Source organism: Phocoena phocoena, chromosome 2, assembly GCF_963924675.1.
Source record: "Phocoena phocoena chromosome 2, mPhoPho1.1, whole genome shotgun sequence".
NCBI classification, from domain to species: domain Eukaryota; kingdom Metazoa; phylum Chordata; class Mammalia; order Artiodactyla; family Phocoenidae; genus Phocoena; species Phocoena phocoena.
Window position 1 is genome coordinate 143,872,970 of NC_089220.1, and position 20,582 is coordinate 143,893,551.

At 37.6% G+C, this 20,582-nt stretch overlaps 1 protein-coding gene and 1 non-coding gene across 3 annotated transcripts in view; one reads left to right on the forward strand and one right to left on the reverse strand.

Annotated features, from left to right (window-relative positions):
• ZFAND6 (zinc finger AN1-type containing 6) overlaps positions 1 to 20,582 on the reverse strand; it is a 75,683-nt gene that overhangs the window by 20,222 nt on the left and 34,879 nt on the right. Inside the window, exon 1 of one of the 2 annotated variants that reach the window (XM_065871512.1) lies at positions 3,995 to 4,112. The exons of the other annotated variant lie outside the window; for it this stretch is intronic. The gene's annotated coding sequence lies outside the window, so the exon portion shown is untranslated. Of the gene's footprint in view, positions 1 to 3,994; positions 4,113 to 20,582 lie in introns of those variants that run through there. 2 annotated transcript variants of the gene reach the window in all.
• On the forward strand, positions 1,891 to 1,997 carry LOC136119754 (U6 spliceosomal RNA). The gene has a single exon (XR_010655713.1). It is a non-coding gene; the product is annotated as a U6 spliceosomal RNA (small nuclear RNA).

The window sequence follows — 20,582 nt, forward strand, 5'->3', positions numbered from 1 at the left end:
ACTATTCTATGCTACCTATAAATGACATTAAAATGATGTTATAAGAATTAAAGAACCTTCCCCACCGGTACTGATAAATCTTTCAGTATATATTGGCAATGTACAAGCATCCAGAGAAGATAAATATCTTATTTCTATAGAAACTCAAGTAAATATTCACAGAGTAAAAGTACAATATGACCACCAAGTTTTTTATATCACAATCCCTGCTTCTGAATAGTAAGACTAAAATTTAAAACATGTAACACTAGCAATTTCCCCAAGCCAAACTGCCCTGCACAGTAGCAAACTAGCAATTATTTTCATAAGTCAAGAGCTTTCTTATAAAAAGCTATTATCCTGCCAGATAAAAAGCACAAAAGATTTCACAGCTTACTTAAAAAGAAAAGAAAAAAGAGAGAGAAAGAGAAAAAGGAAAAGAATCAGTGTTAGTTATTTTTAGGCCACAAAATGTACCTTTCCATGAAGATTCAGGAAAAGACCAAAAGCCATAAAAGGGTATCTTAGTTTATCTTTATGTGTAGTGGCAAAGATGGGGTAGCTATGGAGAAACTGGAAATCTTGCATCCCCTTGCTACTGTACCTTTTTGGTAGGTAAACAATTTGGAGGGCCCATTAGCTTGGCATTCAGGAAAGAAAAAGAGGAAAGAGCATGAGAAGGCAGAACAATTCCTTAATTGCTCTATGTACTGTGGGATTAGAAAACTACAAATCCAAGGAGGCAAAGAATGAGATTACCAGACATACAGAGAAAAATGGATTAGCATGGTGTAATTAAAAAAAAAAAATTACAAATTAAAGAGAATTCAGAAAATGTGATTTCTGACTCTTAACATTCATAATCAAACCTACAACTGACTGTCCTCCCTACCCCATTCGGATAGTACTTGGTTATTCAGAGCTTACTATGGGCCAAAAACTGTCTTTATTGTTTTATTTATATTATCTCATTTAATTCTTTCCAGAACCCTATGATGTTGCTATTGCTGATATCTCCATTCTTAAATGAGGAAACTGATATTCAAAGAGACTGAATAACTTGCCCAAGGTCACATATCTAGTAAGCAATTAGGTCAATGTCCTTTTTTTTTTGGATCTAAAAAAACAAAGAGAATGACTTTCAAAGTCCATCCTGTCCCTGCCAAACATAAATTCATGAGCATTCATGAATTCTTATTCTTTTCATTTAAAGATAATTTAAACTTTCATTCATTTATTCAACCTTAAGATATTATGCAGCTTTAATTAGCTTAACCAAGTTCTTGAGAAAATTTGTTTTTCGTTTAAGTCTTTTAACCTAAAAATTCTCATTAGCATAAAAATTCAAGATCAAATATTTTAAGATTGCAAAGAAAATTCATTACCAATTATTCAAATTCTGACAAAAAGACAGCAATGAATGAATGCAACACAGACTCAATTATAACTGCAAATACATGTCAATTAAACTTATTTCCCTCTGCTTCATCCCCTAGAATTTTAAGTCACCAAGTTCCAATAATTTTCATTCTGAAATATCTCATGCTCTTTTCTTCTTTGCATCCCAATTCTGACTTTATCACTTCACATCTGGGTTATTTTAACAGTTTTTTTCTTCTGTTTTACTGCCTCTCCTCACAATCCACTTATTTAAATTCTCCTAAAACACTCAGTTCTCATCATATTACTTCTGTTCTAGTTACTAAATAATTTCCCCAGAAAGGAGTACTAGACCTGGCATTCATGCTCTACATAATTTACCTTAACCAGCCTAATTTCCCTGGAAAGTAAGCTGAGTGAAAAGTGAACAGGCTTGGGGGTCAGATCCCAGTTTTGCCATTTTAATTACCTATAAGAGCTTGGACGTGTTACTAAACTTCCCTAAGTTCAACTCCTTAAAAGTGTGCTCAGGTGCTTGCTTCAGCAGCACATATACTAAAATTGGAACGATACAGAGAAGATTAGCATGGCCCCTACACAAGGATGATACACAAATTCGTGAAGCGTTCCATGTTTTTTCAGCCATAAAAAGAAACAAAATTGAGTTATTTGTAGTGAGGTGGATGGACCTAGAGACTGTCATACAGAGTGAAGTCAGAAAGAGAAAAACAAATACCATATGCTAACACATATGTATGGAATCCAAAAAAGAAAAAAAAAAAAGTTCTGAAGAACCTAGGGGCAGGACAGGAATAAAGATGCAGACGTAGAAAATGGACTTGAGGACACGGGAAGGGGGAAGGGTAAGCTGGGACGAAGTGAGAGAGCGGCATTGACATATATACACTACCAATTGTAAAACAGATAGCTAGTGGGAAGCAACAGCATAGCAGAGGGAGGGAAACCAGCTCTGTGCTTTGTGACCACCTAGAGGGGTGGGATAGGGAGGGTGGGAAGGAGACGCAAGAGGGAGAGGATATGGGGATATATGTATACGTATAGTTAATTCACTTTGTTATACAGCAGAAACTAACACACCATTGTAAAGCAATTATACTCCAATAAAGATGTAAAAAAAAAAAGGTGTGCTCAGAACTTCCCTGGCAGCACAGTGGTTAAGAATCCGCCTACCAGTGCACGGGACACAAGTTCGAACCCTGGTCTTGGAGGATCCCACATGCCCCGGAGCAACTAAACACACGTGCCACAACTACTGAGGCTGTGCTCTAGAGCCCACGAGCCACAACTACTGAAGCCTGGGCGCCTAGAGCCCGCGCTCTGCAACAAGAGAAGCCACCGCAATGAGAAGCCGGTGCACCACAACAAAGAGTAGCCCCCACTAGCTGCAACTAGAGAAAGTTGTACACAGCAACAAAGGCCCAATACAGCCAAAACTAAATTAATTAATTATTTTTAAAAGTGTGCTCATATTTATTTAAGACAGTGTATATAGAAAGCTTCCATATAGTGCCTGGCACCTAGCAGAAACTCAGTAACTGCTCTAACTCTGCTCTGCCTAAAAGCAGAGGGTCCTTTTGCGCCTATCTGTTTGAAACAAATCATCCTCGTTGCTGGAAACAAACTTCCAGCTCATACTGCTCTTTCCTTCGTAAATGTTGTCCGCTTCTTCACTCTGCCTATAACAATCTTATTAAGGAATCAGCTTAAATTCTACTTCTTCTGGGTTCATTTCTGTCCACCTCGATCCTCCTCTGCTCTGTATTCCTACAGAAGCTGTCTGTACACCACCCTTTTGGGGCACTTAAGCTTACCATTACTCAAGTGCTTTACAGGTATACAAATCATTTCCCAGTTAAACACTTTCTTCTTCAAATCCCCTTTATGCCTAATATGAATATTACAAAATATTTTGTTGAATAAACACATTTCATTATTGTTAGAAGTATTCACGTCAGGCAAAAAATGGTTATTTTCCATTGAAAAGGGGCGACAACAGATTGATGAAAAATGTTTCAATCACAGTACTCATAATTTATATACTGAAACAGTCATTCAGCAAGAATGATCAGTAACCCAAGCCAGTTACAAAAGGCATATATAATTTTTCATTTCATTGTTCCTCTCCCTGCTCCTGAAATAAATAGGGAGGATATATAATTTATAATGATGACTTAAATACAGAAGTTGTTAACTGGCAAACAAGTTAAATCTGACCCACAGGCATGTCTGGTAAGCCAGCACATATTAACTTTTAAAAATTAATTGTTAGCATTCAGAAATTCGGGAATGTCAAATAAAAATCCCAGGTTTCCAGCTTCTCTTGAAAAACAGCAAGACCTGACAACAGTGGACTGATGTTCCCAAAATTAAAACCAATCAGCTAGGACCCTTAGATAGAGCTCTTAGATAGAGCTTATACTCTCCAATTCAAGGCTACCTTCACTTTCAGTTACCTAATCTTAACCTACGATGATACCTATCATGTGGGCAACATACATATGTTCTGGAGGTCAAGAACCTTTGCAGAGATTACAAAATATCTAGGAAAGTTCATAAAGCAAATAGATCAGAAAGTATGACTCAATATAGAACAGTTGAGACGAATGCTACTCACTGTGATAAAAGTATAGGGACTTTGGATTAGGGTTCCTACTGCACTGAGGATGCTTTGTAGTTCTCTCTCTGTATAGCAGTCCCCAGTTCCCTATGTCAGGTTGTCTTTCCTGCTGTTTCTTGGGCTGAAAGACAAAAAGGCGCGAGTCCAGCTAACATGAGAATAACATCTTTGAGGATACTATATATTCCTTCCCGGCAAATAATTCATCAATTTCAACATACTAGGTTATGTAAGGATAAGAGACTCCAAAGCTAATTCTAATATATACAAACCTCCCAGTTATTGATATAAGGAAAGTTTTCATTGACTGGCATGATAAATCTCACAAAAAGAAGCCACTGTAGTGTTTCCAGTTGAAGACAGGTTTCAGAAAAACTCTGATTGGCATTCCCATCATCTGACTCTAATTTGTCACATTCTGCCCAAAAATGTGTATATCAGTTGTTGGCAAACCTTTCGGTAAATGACCAGACAGTAAATATTTTAGGCTTCAGGACCATACAGTCTCTGTTACAACTACTCAGTTCGGCTGTTGTCATGTAAAAGCAGCCACTGACAATATGTAAACAAATGAGCTATACTTATGGCCACCAAAATTTGAATTTCACAGAATTTTCACATTATAAAATGTCCCTCTTTTGATTTTTCCTCCCACCACTTAAAAATGCAAAAACCATTCTTGGCTCATGTGCTGAACAAAAACAGGTGATGAACCAGAAATCTGCCAACCTCTGGATTAAATAAGCAAATGACTTTAATGCAATCATCACTGAAGAAGATGTGGGGAGGCTAGGTAGACATGGGACTCAAGCACAGGTAATATTATTAACTGTGGGATTCTCTAATCCAAGCAATGTAAATTTAAAGTATTATTTGCTCTTGCTAAGCCTCATCTCTTATTTAAGTATATGTTCCTCACCCAATAAGGGGAAAGAACTATGAAAGGCAATATTTCATCCAAATCTGTATCACCAGGTATAGTTTATACAGAAAGTTGTAGCTATGATGTGAAAAATGACAGTAATGTAATTGGTACAAACTGTCCTCTATTTTAGCACACAGTTTTCTATTCACCAAGGCTAAATAAAATCCATGGTATCTTAATAATTATAAAATCATTCAATAACTGGACTGGGAAGACATCCATATTCCTGAAACTGATAGTTTCTGTCTGCCTGGTATGTTTCCTTCCTCTTTCAGATTAACAGAACCTCTGGTTCCTGTGGGAAGACCATTTCATTTGCTTTGGGTAGGCTTAACCCCTCCTCCTCAGGGCCAGACCTGTCTCAGTGATGGGCACGTGATCCAAGCCTGGGCATTATGACTCAATCTGAGCCAATCATTCATTCCTCCCTGGATTTTACTAGTGCTACTGGGAAAGAGGCAGACTTTGCTCTGAGATTACATTGAAGACAATACAATGTAAACCTGGTGCTACTGGTGGCCGTCTCTGCTACAATGGAGAAAGAGTCCACATAATTAATTAAAATAAGGTAAGCAAAGCCAAAATGGGTAGGAAGGAGACAGCCAAGACAAAGGCTTACTGAGGACAGCTCCACCCCTCAGACTTCCTCAGAATTATGTGAACAAATTCTCATTTTGCTTTAGTTTGCTTTGGGTTTCTGTCACTTGCAATTCAAAGTCCTTACAAATGTTATAATCAAGTTGCTCTACTAAAACTTTCAAACAGAACAGAATAATCAATGCATATCAAAATGAAAGATACTCCATTAGTTCAACTGAGATGTCCTATAGTAAAGAAACCTACAAAAGTAACCAACAACTCCCATTCTTTTCTTCTTTAAACATATACAAGTCCCAAGTGTAAAGCTTAAATTTTCACAAATTGTACACAACTGGGTAACTAAGCACCCCAATCAAGAAACAGATTATCGGGCTTCCCTGGTGGCACAGTGGTTGAGAGTCCACCTGCCGATGCAGGGGACACGGGTTCGTGCCCCAGTCTGGGAAGATCCCACATGCTGCGGAGCGGCTAGGCCCGTGAGCCATGGCCGCTGAGCCTGCGCGTCCGGAGCCTGTGTTCCGCAACGGGAGAGGCCACAACAGTGAGAGGCCCACGTACCGCAATTAAAAAAAAAAAAAGAAACAGATTATCATCAGTACCCCTCAAAAGCTTCCTCATGCTCTTTTCCAAATATTATCCTTTCCCCAAGGATAACCATTATGCTGACTTCTAATACTCTAGATTAGCTTTTCCTATTCTTGAACTTTTAATAAATGGAATTATACAGTGTACACACATTGTGTCTGGCTTCTCTCAAATTGTTTTTGAGATTCAACCATGCTAATGTGTCTAACCACAGTCCATTCCTTCTCTTTGCTATCTAGTATATTACACTGTATGAATAAACCACTATCTATTCTAGTGATGCCAGGGATTTGGGAACTTTCCAGCTTATGACTATGACAAATATTGCTGTTATGAACATTATTTTATGTGTTTTTTGACTAACATACATACACATTTCTGCTCAGTATATACCTAGGAGGGGACACGTTGGGTCATAGGGTATATGTATGTTCACCTTTAAGCAGATACTACCAGTTCCCAAAGCGGGTTATACAAATTTACACACTCCTGGCAACGTTAGAGCCCCTGGCAAAGTATGAGCATTCTGGTTACTCCACACCTCACCAATACTTAGTACTGCCTGCTATAATGGGCAAAATGGTAGCCCCAAAGACCTGTCTATGTGCTAATCTCTGCAACCTCTGAATACTATCTTATATGGCAAAAGATGATTAAGTTAAGGATCTTAAGAAGAGGAGCTAGTCTGGATTGTTCGGTTGGGCTTAAGATGCAATCACATGTATACTTATAAGAGAAAGGCAGAGAGAGTTTTGAGAGACACAGAGGAGAAGGTGATGTGAAGACAAAGGCAGAGACTGGAGTGATGTGGCCACTAGCCAAAGAATGCATGCAGCCACTAGAATCTGGCAGCAAGAAATGTATTCTCTCCTAGATCCTGTACAGAGCATGGCACTGCCAACCCCTTGATTTTGAACTTCTGGCCTCCAGAACTGTGAGAGAAGAAATTTTTGTTTTTAAGCTCCCTAGTTTGTATTAATTTGTAATTGCAGCCCTAAGAAATTAATACATCTGCCTTTCTATTTTAAATATTCTTAAAATCCTCTTTTGTTAAGTGTCTAAGTTTTCTGTGCATTTTTTTCTGTTGGATTGCCTTTTGCTTACTTTACCTTCCACGATGGTTTGTCTTTCCATTTTTAATGGTGTCTTGAAACCAAAATTCACCTTAATATGATTTTGTTAACAATTATCTTTTATAGTTAGCTATTTTAAAAATCTTTGCCTACTCCAAGGTCACGAAGATGCTCTCTATTTTCCTATTAATTTTATTATTTTACCTTTCACATTTAGATCGGTAATCCATCTGGAGTTGATTTTTGTCTGGAATAAGGTAGGGATTAAGATTCATGTTTTTCTCCATATGGTTATCTAATTAACCCAAATCCATTTATTGAAAAGACTGTCCTCTCCCTACTGCACTGCAGTCTCATTCTTGTCCATACATGGGTTATCATACATGTAATGCGGGTCTTTTCCTAGACTCTCAATTCTATCCCACTGGTCTATTTTGTCTATCCTGTTTCAAGTTATTATAGATTTTGGATAGCTGGTATCAGTTTTATTCTTCCTCAAGATTGTGTTGCTTATTCTTGGCAGTTTCCATTTCCATACAAATTTTAGATTCAGTTTGTCAATTTCTATGGGGGGAGACCTGTTAGGGTTGTGCTGAATCTACAGATGTACAAACACAGCTGACTCTTAAATTTATTTAGGTCTTCTTTAAGCTCCCCATAATATTTTGACAGTGTTCATGCAGGTCTTGCATATTTCTTGTAGATATTCCTAGGTATGGGATATCTACCCATACCTAGGAATATCTACCCAGACTCTGAGGCAATACATGGTATCTTTTTAAAATTCCATTTTCTATTTGTTGCCAGCCTCCAAGGTGGCCCCCAATGATCCCCATGCCTCCTAATATTCTGGCCCTTTGTAGTCCCCTCCCACATTTTATCAGTGTTGGTCTGGATAACCAACAGAATATTGTGGAAGTGTTGGTTTGTCATTTCTGAGTCTAGTCATAAAAGACACTGTACATTATGGCTACTGCCTTGCTCTCTCTCTCTCTCGTAGATCACTCACTCCAGGGAAGGCGGCTACCACTGTCATAAGGACAGCCCCACTTGCTGAGTAACTGAGGTCTCTGGCCAAAAGGTGTATGAGTGAACTTGGAAGCAAACCCTTCAGCCCTGGTTAAGTGTTTGGATGACTGCAACCTTGGCTAATCTCTGGGCTGCAACCTCATGAGAGACTCTGAGCCAAAATTATACAGCTAAGCTACGTCTATATTCCTGACAGAAACTGTGTGAGACAATAAGTGTTTGTTGTTTTAAACCATGAAGTTTTTGGAATAATTTGCTATATAGCAATTGATAACTAATATAGTTACTGGTATATAGGTTTCCTTGCTTCTGTTCTTATCTTCCTATGGTGTATTTTCAATACAGCAGCCAGTGATTATGTTAAAATCTAAAGCAGATCACACTGCTTGCTTACTCAAAGTCCTTCAATTCACCAAGTAAAAGCCAAACTCCTTACCATGACTTAAAGGCTCTTTTATAATCTGTTCCCCCATTACCTGACCGCCTCTCCCACTCCTCCCTGATCATATACAGATATGCCAGCTATGCTCCTGTCATAAGGCCTTTGTAACTGCTGTAACTTCTACCCTCCAGAAGTCACTACAACTAGGTCCCCTCATCTCCTTCAGGACCTTTGCTCAAATGTCATCTTCTGAGAGAGGGCTTCCTTTACCCCATTTAAAATTGCAACCAGCATCCTTTATTACCCTTTCCAGTTTTATTTTTCTTCAATGCCTTTGATCTTAATTTACTATTAAATTACACTTATCTCTCGTCCCTTTACTAAAATGTCACCTCTGTAACAGCAGATTCTGTCCATTTTATTCACTGATGCTTAAAATAATGCCTGGCACATGGTAGACATTCAATATTTGTTGAATGCGTGAATGAAACTGTGCTGGCAAGGCAGCAGCAGCCTTGTACTACAACCTGTAGTAACCAAGTATTTACCACAAAGCAAACAGGCTGCAATAGGCTCTTTTTAAAGAAACTGAATTTGCTGTTTGAGAAAAGATCTAGATTTGCCAGCAGGGCCCAATACATATGTTATACAGTTTGTACACTGAACAAAGATGCTTGGCCTCACACTCTAAGCTTTGGGGTATCTTTTCTAATTCATTTCACTCAGAGAGAGGTTCATTTAGCAATTTGCATAAGTTGGCATACCAAACCTAGTAGTTTTATAATTAAAGTTGTCAATTTTATGTTCTCAAACCGACCTAGGTTCCATATTGCATATCTTAAAGAATTAGTTACTATCTGCACAAGGCAACCCAATACCTTTTTTTGCAAAATGGGGAACCCACTCAAATTTTCCCATTGGTTTCCACATTCATGGGCTTTCATTCACTTTTCTTCTCCAAAAGACTAACAAAATAAGCTCTATGTATGCAAGATCCACATGTATGAACCTTCTTTTAATTTCTTCTTCTCTGACCTTAAACCTCGTAATTCAACACGCATGGCTTTGTGCTTCACCTCCCTGTCCCCAGCCTCTTTAAGAAATCTCTTCTCCTAAGGCAAATCTCCAACTTAGTTTCCAATACTTGTAAATGAATGTTTCTCCCTGATTTCTTCCATTGTATGGTCAATCTCTAAATTTAAATCTCTCCTGTTCTTCTGAAACTTTGTATAACACTTTTTATACAAATAACCGGATTTACCATTTGGTTTTATTTAATAATATTTATATAGTGTTTTATGTGCCAAGCACTGTTCTAAGCACGTTTATAAACCTCAACTCCTTTATCCTCATAACAAACCTAGGCAATAGGTATTATCACCATATCACAGACAAGCACGGGGAGGTTAAAGTAAATTGCTTCAAGTCATACAGCTAATAGTAAGTGATGGAACTAATAGTCAACCTTAGCAGTCTGGCTGGAGTCCATGCCCTAGGTCAGTAATTCTCAAAGCTTATCTGTGGACCCCCTGGGGATCTGATCCCTGAGATCCTCTCAGAGGCCCAGGGGGTCAAAACTATTTTCATAAAAACAAGAACTTGTTATTTGCCTTTTCACTGTGTCGACTGGCAGCGTAAAAGCAAGGGAAGGTAAAACAAGCTGGAGCCTTGGCTTCATGCACCAAACTGTACTAGCAGTCAGCAGCCACTGTATATTCTTCATCACCATACTCTTACCTTCTTCCCCCCCAAAAAGCATCACTTATGAATATTCTTGATTAAACAATAAAAGTACTAATTTTATTAAATCTTGAAACTAATTATACTTCATTGTATTCTTCCTCTTTGACCTATTCTGGGATACTGGTACTGCACAGTAAAGTCTTCCTCATTCTAGTTTCCTACCCACATACCCCAAATTGAAGTCTACCCTTGGACAGAATCTGGGCATACGGCTCTTAGTTTCTCATTTCAGGGAAAGGCCTACTAAGGACACATACCCCACAAACTCAGAGTTATGAGAGCTATTTATAGTAATCAACATCGAATTTCAATATGAATTGAAATATGAACGATGAACAATATAGTCTGTAAAGACTAATACAAAAAGAGAAAAACCAAATAAAATACACAAAATGATTATTTAGTTTTTTCAGGGTTGTATCCCCAACACTGTATATTACGAGTTGGTAAACTTTTTCTCTAAAGGGCCTGATAAGTAAATAATTTAGGCTTTGTGTGCCATATAGTCTGTGGTAACTACTCAACTCCACTTTAGTTGTGAGGAAGAAGCCACAAATATTGTGTTGGCCAAAAAGTTCATTCGGGTTTTTCCATAACATCTTACAGTCATAAATCCAAGACTCCTTCTTTACCCACAGCTCACAAAGGGCAGGTACATAAAAGGTGTCCTTTGTCTCACAGACAGTGATCACCTGTTAGGAGATCTCTTAATCTTACTTCCTACCGAGCTGATTTCTTGATTACAAGTGTGAGGGAAAGGTTTCTAACATCCTCCTACCAAAGTCTATAAAAGGATACATTGATTAGTATGTGCTTATACCTACTACTTATAATTATGGGGCAGGATAAAGTAAGTACGGTATCTTCTCAGGGGAGAGAATCCTGTGTGTCTGGAATACAGGATGGACTAATCCTAGAAACAGTAAGGCATATAGTGAAGGCTCTGTATCCACGCTAAGGTGTCTGAATTTAAACCTATAAGCATCACCCTATAGTGGGAAGGAGGGTTTAACAAGGGCTGTCCACTAAACACATCACTATGATTTTTTATATACTTCATGGTGTGTTGAAAAGGATTTAAGGTGACTTTTAAAATGCATGCTATATGACATTAGACAGAAGCAAAAATGGTCAATCCAAGACAAAGTGGTAGAAAAAATGAGGGGTCAGGTATATTGTCAAAACAAAACGCATGCCCATAGGGCTTTTTTGCTAATTAGAAGCCATTCAGCTGACTCTACTCTTCCTAACAGCCAATGCAAAGGATATGACTAGTTAAGAGGTACAATATTCAAAAGAAAAATGAAATCAATCACTCAGAAATACAATTAACCTTGACTCAGATAACATAAGAGTGAGTATTTCACATATAGTTTATAAGGAGAACACAATGTGATATGTGGTATGGTCAACAATATCTGTAAAGTAAAATACAAGTTTCTAGGGTTGTTTATTAGTACCACCTTTCAAGATAAACCAGTATCATGGTCAACTTCAGTTAACAGCCAGTCTACAAGCAGCCAGAGTCAAAAATAAAATCTTAAAACATCTAAGGACGTGTATGGGATTATGCATGCTTATCCATTCAGGCAATCATTCACTAAATTAATTTCTCATAAGTGTGCTTTTACTTCTTATAACTATGCATTCTATCAATGATTGCCAAGGCAGAGGGCACAGGTGAGGAGAAAACTGAGATGGTAGATTGGGTTGAACATTTCTGCTTCAAGAACAGTTCCTTTTTACTATTTTTAAATACCAGGTTTCTGTAAAAGACTTCATTTGAACAAAGGGTTCAAATGGCTAAAACAAATACGGAAAAACTATTCTAAGCTCCTGATTAAAAACATACAATGCTCAACAGTAAGCCAATCTAAGGTTAATAGAATATCATGAACAGTTTAGGGCATAACTACCAGCCCAGTCAGACAGCCACTCCACCTCTGAATTAAATGCTCTGAGTGAGGTATCCATAGGTCATCATTTAATCTTAAGTTCTCCAAACCTTCTCCCTAAATTAAAAAAATCAGATTAGAAAAGTACATACTTCGATATGCATTAGTAAGTACTCACTGAAAACATTAGCTGTTATGTACTAGACCCTGTGCTAAGTACTTTAGATGAACTGTCTCATTTAGTTTCACCATATCTATATGAGGAAGGTAATATTATCAGCCCCCTCCCTGCTTCCTAATCAGTTAAAGAAATTGCAGTTAGACTTGCCAACTATTGACTCCTTGTTAACATTCCCTTTTAATACAACCTGTACTACCTACAGGTCTTAACTCTTGTTGCTCCATTGGTACCATGGGATAATATCTCCAGAAAAGTTATGTAGACATGGGTGAAAAACAGACCCAATGAACCAATCTGAAAAGGTTGGAGTGGAGAAGAGGAAGAACACCAAACACATAGAAAGGTACCAAAGCTGTAAACTTCTTGCCAATTCCACAAGATTTTCACATATCTTTTAAAATAATCTCCCCCTTTCCCATTTTCAGTTAGAATGGGTATCTGTTCAGATGTGTTCAGGCCCCTGATTAGATTCCAGTAAACAGCAAGTTCTTACAGAACATAAAGCCGTGTTTCTACTTCTTGCTACAACCTCCCCCCCACAACACCCACCATGTTTCTAAACACACAGAGAATGATGGTCAGTGCTGAAACCCAGACTACTTTTAGGCTTTAGTAGGATCATCCCCAACACAGGAGATTCTCTTACAATAAAACCACTGACACCTAATCCTTCCTGAAAGACTTAATGCACCATCCATAACACTACCAGTGCTTCTAGATTAGAAAGCACTCTACCAGCATCTAAATGTAAAAAAATGGCTCACTTTAATCCAAGAAGCAGTCACTACTACTGACAGAACTCAAAACCTTCAACACCACTTAATTCACCCATCCATGCCTTTATTTTAAAATAACATTACAATGACTTTGCTGAATTTGGTAAAAATCACTTTACCTAAAACCCAAAGAAAATATACCTAACTTTCACCAACATTCTTTAAGACATATTTTTGCTTCCTTTCCTCCTCTTTTGTGGAGTTACATCTGATGCAAGACCAATCTTTCATGTTCCAGACAAATACAGCTGTGTGTCATCAAGAAATGTCATGTTTAGGGACTTCGCTGGTGGCGCAGCAGTTAGAATCCGCCTGCCAATGCAGGGGACACTGGTTCGATCCCTGGTCCGGGAAGATCCCACATGCCGAGGAGCAACTAAGTCTGTGCACCACAACTACTAAGCCCGCATGCCACCACTACTGAGCCTGTGTGCCTACAGCCCGTGCTCCACAACAAGAGAAGCCACTGCGGTGAGAAGCCCATGAACTACAACAAAGACCCAACACAGCCAAATAAATTTTTAAAAAAATATTAATTATAATTAAGTTGTTAAATTATTTCCAAGAGCAATTTTCTATATTAGTATCTAACATCATATTCCCAAAATAATTTTCATGACTGTTTGGTTAAAGTATTAATTTTAAAAGGCTGAAATCAACTGCAAAATAAAGGGATCTAAGGAATTATATTCTTTTGCTTCATAGGAATGGAATAATGATGAAAAAAGATGCATGGTTATTAAGTGATATTCTCAAAAATATTTTATAAATACAAATCTACCACCCACTCTACCCTCAACATCGCACCCACCAGAAAAAAATAGACCCTAAAAAAATCTCATCACACTGATGTGTTATCTTTAAGCACTTTAGATTTAAAAAATTTTTAATTATTATGACTAATTACATAGGGTTACAGGCTTAAGTCTACTCACACAGTTGAGGTTGATGAGCAAACAGCTGTCCTGTATCTTGAGACAGACATTAGCTTCCTGCCTTCCCTACCCTCATAAGCAGCTAAACTTTGAGTTTTATGCAAGAAAACATTTTAAAGCCTTCAGTGTTTTACTGCAGCAGACTTCAGATTCATTCTTGTAACACATTTAACATGAAACAGAGTTGAGACAGTTCAAACTGACTATGTACATTTTAATTGTCTAAACTTTTAAGGAGTGCTTTCACTATTATAGCTATATAAAAAGGGCTGCTATGTAAAATTAAGAAAAACATTTCATTTGCTATCTGACACCAATGTATAATTTGACAATATGTAACTTTAACATATAGATTTTTCTTCACCTGGCCACAGGCTAGGTAAGGAAGAATTACTTTTTATAATCATTTGTACCCAAAGTAAGCAAAACTAGGTATTTTTCTTTTTCTAAAGTTTAGCTAATTTCTTTAGCATAAAGAGCCACCAATTAAAGAACAACTTTTACAAGGAGATAGCGGGGTGCCCTCAGTGTCCCAAGAATATCCTTTGGTACCCTCCTGACTGGGGAGAAAGAGACTCTTGGTCCCGTTGTGACAGCAAGAGGAGCCATATTTCTAACATTTACAATGAAGGGTTACACCACATTTCCCCACAGATTAAAATTTCTATAGTATAATTATTAGGACAGGTTACTCAAGTGTTATAGAAAGCTTGTCTGGAAAATAAAACTGCGTTCAATCAATATGTCCTAAAATAGCTAGATAACTTTTTCCCCCATAAAGGTATATTATTAACCCCAATTTCTATAGTAAATTTTAGGAAAAGTTTTAGGATTTTACAGAGTAAATTTACTATTCATATTAACAACACGGCTTTAAAACATCATGAGAAATAGATAGCATCCAAACACTCAAAATTCACTGGCTAATTTTTAAAGTTTTACTTAATGCTGAAAATTGACTGTGTATTTGCTATGCCATAAAAGATGGATAAAGGTTTTAGGATTCATTCAAAATAACTCAAATGTTTCTTTATAGGGCTTCCCTGGTGGCGCAGTGGTTGAGAGTCCGCCTGCCGATGCAGGGGACACGGGTTCGTGCCCCGGTCCAGGAAGATCCCACATGCCGCAGAGCGGCTGGGCCCGTGAGCTGTGGCCGCTGAGCCTGCATGTCCGGAGCCTGTGCTCCACAACGGGAGAGGCCACACAGTGAGAGGCCCGCGTACCGCAAAAAAAAAAAAAAAAAAAAAAAAAATAGTTTCTTAATAATCTACTTATACTGTACATATAAATAATTTAAAAAATAACTCAAAGCTTTATAAAAGTTGTAACTGATAGAATAAGTTTCACTTGTTAAAATATTTGTTCAACAGTCTATAACTGGCTTCAGTATAACTTATTAAAACTTTCTGGGCTTCCCTGGTGGCGCAGTGGTTGAGAGTTCGCCTGCAGACGCAGGGGACACGGGTTCGTGCCCCGGTCCGGGAGGATCCCACATACCACGGAGCAGCTGGGCCCGTGAGCCATGGCCGCTGAGCCTGCGCGTCCGGAGCCTGTGCTCCACAACGGGAGAGGGAGGCCACAACAGTTAGAGGCCCACGTACCACAAAAAAAAACAAAAACAAAAAAACCTCCCAAAAGATCAAAGTTGGTATCACTGAAAACAGGACAAATGGACATATGCCTCCTGATGTGATGCCCTGAGAAGCACATAGCAGTAATGTAGCATTCCTGCCCAAACTACTATATTTCCTAAATTTCATCACAAGGACACATGAGAGAAACCCAGATTGAGGGATATTCTATAAATAAATGGTCTGTCACTCTTCAAAAGTGTCAATGTCATAAAAGACAAAGAAAGGTTAAGGAAATGGTTCTGATTAAAGGAAAATAGAGACATGACAACTAAACACAATGAATGATTGTGGGTTGGATCCTAGATTGGGAAAAAAATTATTAAAGAACATTATTGAGGAAACTAGAGAAATCTGAATGTGGGCTGTATATTAGAGAATTGTATTACATCAGTGTTAAATTTCCTTGATATGATAACTGGAATGTCCTTGAAAATATAAGAATGCTGTTTTTAGAAAATATATGTCTAAGTACTATATGGTAAAGGGACAAGATGCATGCAACTTATTCTCAGTTAGGAAAAAAAATAATATAACAGAATGATAGCACAAATGTAGCAAAATGTTAACAATGAGTGAATCTAGCCGGGGGTATAAGGGAATTATTGGTATTATTAATGCAACTTCCTATAAATTTGAGATTATTTCAAAATAAGACCTAAGAAAAATAAATATTTGGACCTGATGTTCTAAGGATTTCAACCAAATACCTAACAATAACAAGTGAACTATTATTTCCTATCTCATCTCCATACACTCAAACTCTAATTCAATGGCAATCTAAACTGATTTGTGATTATCCATTTTAATCAACTGTAAGAAATAGTGCTCTCATTGAAAACATCAGATGTGAATGCTTATGAGTCAAGTGAATGCCTCCTCTCAACCTTCTTATTCTATTGCAGTTAAAGAGACAAACTTCTCCAATAAAGCAGGGCTATTCCTCAATTGGATATGCAGTAGCAGGTGTGTCCTTGTTAAAAACTCCAAATTAAGTTAATTTCTAGTTATGCCAGGTAGCAAAGCAATACCAAAGCAAGAGTTAGTGAGTGACCAATAATATACAAGGGAAATACTAAAACAAACATCCCACCCAAACAAACTCTGTAATGCCAATAAGAAGCCAGCAAAGCACACACTGACCTACAGAGCACCTGGAAAAGACAAGATAACAAAATGTTTATCACTGAGAGGCCAAAACACAAATGGATAAAACACAAACATTTCAGTGGCATAAAACCACAAAATAAATTAAAGGAGAGGGAGGAAAGAGGTGGGAAAAAAAGAGAGAAAATGAATAAAATACAATGTGCAAGAAAGGAGAAAATCCTCACTATCACCTCACTAATTTCATGTTCTCCTTCCTCTCCAATGGCTTAACCTATTTTCCCTCATTTTAACTTATTCTGGATTGTCTTTTACCTACTATAAGAGTCAGTCTTTGTAAGACTGCGACAGTTGTTAAGAGCACAGCTTTGACTATATTGTAATTATCTGCAGCCTATGCCCGTACTCCATTTTTGTTTTACTTGTCAGGAGGCTCAGAACAGCAGTCTCTCTAGTAGGAAATCTCACAAACAATCCACCTTGTAAAGGAGCAGAATAGAACAACACGTCACTTAGCTCACAGTCTAACAGAGACAGAGGCAGGAATTGGAGGGGTAGATAGCCAGCAAAACTGAAGGGTCAGGACAAAGCTGACCTGGGACAAAGGGCTGAATTTTAGTCTCCTATACTAATCTGGATATACCCTCTTATCAGGTATGAGCAACGTTAACTGGTACAATATTTACTGGTACTTTAGCTAATTCCAGGTCTGGAACAGTGTTACTGAGCCGTGTGGCCTTCTTTCAGGCAGGCTCTATATCAGATTAATCTTTGTAACTCAACAGCACCAAACATTACCTTGTTAAAAAAAAGGCATTTTAATTTTAATAAGTACTTGTAGAATGCCCAACTGCAAAACAGGCAAAATTATTTTATTCCACTCCCTGCCTTCTCTCCCTTTTTCTCAGGTATCATGTGTCAAATACTCTACCCTACCCAATCTACCTGCTAACTCTCCAAATTTTTCCTCTGACCTCAATTCAAACTCCATTTCCCTAAATGCTGCAGTAAATGCTGTTATAATAAAAGGATTAGAATAACCACACTGTGAGTGAAATCTGACTAACTCAAAATAACTTAAGAAATATGGGATGTGTATATGGGCATTTGTATGTATACATATGAATATATTTGGGAGGGCAGGGAGCAAGTTTTCAGGTATCACCTGCTTCTAAATCAATTTTTAACTACACTGCCAAAGAGATTATAACATATATAGATGAGTCAGCAAACACAGCTTACTTCACAGGTTTCATCAAGTCAGATCAACATGGTCTGCATCTGAATCTCCAGTAAACCCCTAATATATGACATGACAAATCATGAACCTTTATCTGTAGCTTCTTCTGTATTTCCCTTAAGCCATCTGTACTATACAGGTCCCTATTCTGAAGAGAAAGGGGGTGCTATAGAAAGAAATGAAAAAAGGCTCCAAAACAAAGTTTAGTAGGAGGTGGAAATACTAGGGGGTAGGGGACAGGAAGTGTATAAAATAGCCATGGTTCAACTAGCCCATTCAAAATTTAGCATATTCTTAACACAACATTGTAAATCAACTATACTTTAAAAAAAAGCCCTTTGAGAACAACTGTGCTGAAAAGAAATTAGCATATTCTTATAAATTTGAGTTTTAAATAAGGAATGCCATTTTATAAGACGTTTTTAGTTAAGGGAAAAGGTAATAGCCTTTTTTGGGGGGAAGGAAGATAAAGAATAAAACAGAAGTATAAGAATAGGAGTAATAGCTGGCAATTCGACTCTTTCCCTGAGATAAATTTTGACCTTCTGGTTTAACATAAATTTTTCTATCTCCCCCATCAAAACTAAGAAACAAGGCCTTACATTTAAACTACAGCAAAGCTCCCATTTACAGGTATTTACACTCATGTCCCTGAAAAGATGTATACTCAATTGTTCATAGTAGCTAAGAACTACTATTTATAGTAGCTAAGAACTGGAAACAATCCAAATATCCATCAAATGTGAATGGATAAACAAATTGCAGTATATCCACACAATGGAATACTATTCAGTAATAACAAGAAATGAACTACTTATGAACATAACAACATGGGTGAATCTCCAAATTATTATGCTAAGTGAAAAAAGACAGATACGACTATATAATGTATGAGTCAATTTATATGAATTGCTACAAAAAGCAACTATGACAGAAAGTAGATCCAGGGACCAGCGGTAGGAGACAAGATTAACTCCAAAGTGTGACAGAAATGCTCCACATCACAATCAAAGTGATGGTTACACAACTATTTTCAACTGTCATAACTAAAACTGCATATTTTAAATGAGTAAATTTTATTGTATGCAGATTTATCTCAATAAAATTGCTTTTTAAAAATAATAAGAGGGCTTCCCTGGTGGTACAGTGGTTGAGAGTCTGCCTGCCGATACAGGGGACACGGGTTCGTGCCCCGGTCAGGGAAGATCCCACATGCCGCAGAGCTGCTGGGCCCGTGAGGCATGGCCGCTGAGCCTCTGTGTCCGGAGCCTGTGCTCCACAGCGGGAGAGGCCACAACAGTGAGAGGCCTGCGTACCGCAAAAAAAAAAAAGAAGAAGAAGAAGAAGAAGAAGAAGAAAGGACAATGGAGTAGAGAAGTCATTTTGGTTCAAAATATTACTCAGATTTATACCTATGCTAGGTAAAGGATAAATATTACAAGTATGAGTTACACCAAGAAGAGCCACATAACTAATGAGTTCAAGTTTCTGCAAGTATCAGTTTTCCACTAAGTAATTATTTTATTTTTTACATTTTAAAATAATTTTCTAAAAAATTATCCTCATTTAGATATAAGCAGAAAAACAAACTTTTCCCTTTCTTACCTTCTCTCCATATCAACTTCTTATATAATTTCCAAAACGTGAAAATGATTTGGTACCTTAAACAAGATCAACTTGAACTGCTTTTTAAAATAACATGTTACTGAGGCTTCCCTGGTGGTGCAGTGGTTAAAAATCTGCCTGCCAGTGCAGGGGACCAGGGTTCGAGCCCTGGTCCGGGAAGATCACACATGCCCCAGAGCAACCAACCCCATGCGCCACAGCTACTAAGCCTTCGCTCTAGGCCCAGCGAGCTACAACTACTGAAGCCTGCGGGCCAGAGCCCGTGCTCCGCAAGAGAAGCCACCGCAATGAGAAGCACGCGCACCGCAATGAAGAGCAGCCCCCGCTCGCCGCAACTAGAGAAAGTCTGCACACAGCAACGAAGATCCAATGCAGCCAAAAATAAACAAAGAAACAAATAAATAAATTTATTTTAAAAAATAAAAGGCAGCATAGCTTATTCCCTTCATCAAGAATCACCTCTGAATGTTTCCTAATTCTTCATAAAATACAGAAAAAGCAATTTCCCCACACTTCTTTGTCCAATTACTAGTTATGCTACAAACTAATTTGTGTTCCTGAAGAGTTTATCAGATAAGAACTTTCATTAAAAACAAAAGTCCTTCTCCTGAAGAGTTTAGTAACCAGTAATCAAATATAAAACCTAAAGATTACCTTATAATAAGCTGGGTAATTTGAGGCCAAGAGATTTCTTCAGAGAACTTAAAAGAATCTTAAAATATTAAAAAAAAAACCCTGTAATTTATTTGAAACATTTTTACTCATTTACTACAAAGTTGAAATGCTCAAAACAACAGCTATTTTTTAAAAAAAAGAGTAGCCTTTTATTTAAACAATTTTTCTCAATTCTATTAGTA